General features: G+C 47.6%; 1 pseudogene; it reads left to right on the top strand.

Moving 5' to 3' along the window:
• Positions 1 to 3,446, top strand: part of LOC114620254 — a 47,452-nt pseudogene that overhangs the window by 16,505 nt on the left and 27,501 nt on the right.

Raw genomic sequence — 3,446 nt, 5'->3', positions numbered from 1 at the left:
GCCCTGAGCCCTGAGCCCTGAGCCCTGAGCCCTGAGCCCTGAGCCCTATCTTCTTTATTTCTCACACTGTGAAACAGAAACCTGCTCTCTTACCTTAGCAGATGTGGGTGATGCTCTCCAAGCAGCTAGCACGCAGAATAAAGAGCAGACCTACTTTGTTAAGCAACTGCCAACCTCTCTGTCACTCATAGGTTGTTGAGGTACGGTCTTTTGTTATCTACTATAATGTTAAGCGTGGGCTTTTAAGACTTGGTTGTCTTAGAGATGAGAGAGTTTGTGTGTATATCTTGGCCCTAAGTTCTTTTTTGATTGGTAAATAAAAATGTCAATGGTTAATAGCTGGGTAGAAGAGATATGGGTTGGTTTAGGATTTTTGGGCTTACGGGTCAGAGAGGAAGCACGAGGGGAGAAGAACGGAGCAGAAGGAAGAAGCCATCATGGGTTAGGAGTCAGGAGAACATGCCCCTAAGGGCTAACCAATTAGAGCTAAAAGCAGCCCAGATAAAACATAATAAATAATAACTTGGGGTTATTGATAAGAAAATAGATTCTAATAGCATGGAGGGAAGGCAGCTGCCCCGCTTCTGTACTGTTTAAGGCTTATTGCAAACAAAAAGGTTGTGTGTGTTTTTTATCTGGGAACGAAATGGTCTAAGGCAGGATAGAAACCCAGGGTCAGGATTAAGTATTTCTACAACACTCCTACATTGTGTCTTCCTAAGAACATTTTCTATACCTGCCTTGCCGTGGGCGTAGACACATGCATGCATGTAACTGTAGGTGTACATTTGGCACAGTGCACATGTGGAGGTCGGAGGAGATCTTCCAGTACTGATCCTTGTCTTCCACCTTGTTTGTCTAATGACTGTGCCACGCTGGCTGCTCCGTGAGCTTCTGGAGATGCTCCTGTCTCCACCTCCTATCACCATGTAGGGACACAGGCATTGTAGACGTCCATACCCATCTTCTTTTTATGTGAGGATTTGAACTTGAGTCCTCAGGCTTTTGCAGCAAGGGCCTTTATCCAGTGAGTCATTGCCCCAGCCCTTGCTGGCCTTTTTTTTTTTTTTTTTTTTTTTAGAAGAAGTTCATCAGGGCAATAGTCTGTAGGACACATGACAAAAATGACAGCCCTGTGCTCTGATAATGGCTCCCTCATTACTCTCCTGAGCTCATTATGGGGAGAAGTGTGATGTCTGTGTGCCCACTTTCTTACAATAACTTCTTATAAGAAACTGGTCAGTGAGTTGTCTCACACACAACAATGTCTTTCTTCTTAGGGACTTAGTTTGCGGAGGTCAAGTTTCTCAAAGTATCCCTCACAATGAGAGTCGACCCAGCACCGGCTTCGTCTTCTGAAGTTTCCAAAATGCAAAGCTCTGAAGAACATACTATGCATTGACATTCACAGTGGATGCCCATTAAAATGTTTTCAGCTCCCAGGGTAACCGGTTATGTATTCTGGGAGAGTGTTGTGTGCTCAGTAATATCTTCTCCAGAGAGCCTTTAAATGCTAATTAATTAGATAATGCATCCTTGCCATACCATGAGGTCCAATTCACAATTGGATCTGGTATATGGTGCTGGAGAAATATCTCCCAAGACACAGCACAGGTTTCCAGAGAGCCACTAGTAAGAGAAGCCTTCCTCTGCAGCCCTAATGAGACCAGCAGAGGAGCAGAAGCCCAAGGCAAGCTATTTGCAAATCAATCTCTATCCTGGTCTCAAGGTTTCCATCCAGGAGTGGCTTCACGGAGGGAGGGAGAAAGAACTGTATGAGGATCCATACTGATATCCTTGCAGAAGCATGCTGTTGATTAATTGACTTCCCACACATGTGAGAAATACAAGGTTAGTAGCTGAAGGTTCACCCAGGAGCTGGGGAGCAGCAGAGGGTGAGGCACGGGTCCTCTGGGCATAGGGTCTGTCTGGGCAAGGCAGCATGGGAGTAGCACTTTCATCTCCATGCGTCTCAGATGATGCGTTGTATAAGGGAGTGTGCTCCTGTGTCCCAGCTCTCTCATTAAGAGCAGGTCCCTAGGCACGAAGTCTTGGAGTGCAGGTCAGGTGTTGTAGGCTCTTAGTTGAGACCCTCTCTGGGACTCACCTCAGCTGAGCAGACTTTCTGGTGTGCTTGTGTGAGTGGCCTCCCATGACACAAGGTTTCCTCAGCTCCATGGTTTTTTGGAGTGGTGTCTTGCTGCACCACGATTGAACACCCAGAATGTCGCTCTGTAGGATCTCCTGGTTCCTGCTGTGTATGTGGCTGGTTCCTGTCCCTTCCTTGTTCCGTACATGCAACCCTTCCCTAGATAGGTCAGATCAGGGCTGGAAGAAGAGACGAAGACCAAATCTGAGGAGGTTCAAAGACCTCACAAGGGAGAGACTATGAGACTTTAATGGGAACCCATGTCTACTTCCATGATCCAGAGGAAAGATAGTATCTAAGGGTCCCAGCTACTCAACTCCATTGATCCAGGGGTCCTCACCCCAGTTCTCAGGGTCCCGTTGTCTTACTGTTGTATCCCGAGTATGACAGAGCTGGTGGGGTTGAGAATCAGCATCTACAGGGCCTCAGCATTCCGCCTCCCTCCACAGCTCCTCCTACTTCTTGCCTGAGAGGAAGGGTCACCTTCCTCTTGTCTCAATTTGACAAGGAGCGTAACTGTCAGCTTAGGTTACTCAACAAAGTGCCATAGATAGATGCCTCCCATGAAAATGCCTTCTCAGTATGGAGGCTGGGAGTCCAGACACGAGGGTGACTAGCTTCCTCAGGAAGGTTTTCCTGATGGCTTGCAGATCACAGCCTTCCTCAGTGTCCTCCTGAAAAAGAGAGAGTGAGACCTGCAGGATCCCTCTCCCTCTGGGGTGGAGACACTGATCTCATCTTATGATCAGACAGACCTCTACCCTCATGACCACAGTGATACCCAGTTCCATCACATAAGCCAGCACAGATTCCTTCTGTGAATTAGGGGGACACACATTCAATGCACAGCAGAAGCCCTCTGATGTCTACTCTTGGGGATTTTCTTTCAGTCTCCCTGGGGCCTGAGTCCCACTCAGTCTTTACTCTGTGGATATGTGGATCCCTCCTGGAAGAAGGGCTGCCTGTGTACCCCTGGCTTATATTTAGAATCGCCCCCTTCAGTTCTCAAAATTAAACTATCTCTAGACATGTCAAATAGTCAGTTGGAAGCAAAATTCAATGTTGTACAGGTCATCACATCAATAGCCTCTGCAGGGAACACCAGGCTACACCGTCCTGAAATCCCTGCTATCCTGTGGTCTACATGCCCCACAATCCCTACAGTGTCTCAGTTACATCACCAGCTGTGGTGGGTCTCACTACATAGCCTGGGCTGACCTCAGATCCCTAGAGCTTTTGCCACAGCCTCCTAAGAAATGACACTATAAGCATGCTCTACCATGCTCAGCTGGGGCCA

The sequence above is a fragment of the Grammomys surdaster genome, unplaced genomic scaffold, assembly GCF_004785775.1.
Source record: "Grammomys surdaster isolate TR1022 unplaced genomic scaffold, NIH_TR_1.0 167, whole genome shotgun sequence".
In the NCBI taxonomy this organism is placed as follows: domain Eukaryota; kingdom Metazoa; phylum Chordata; class Mammalia; order Rodentia; family Muridae; genus Grammomys; species Grammomys surdaster.
The sequence above is the reverse complement of the archived record's forward strand: the minus strand, read 5'-3'. Positions and strand labels throughout refer to the sequence as shown.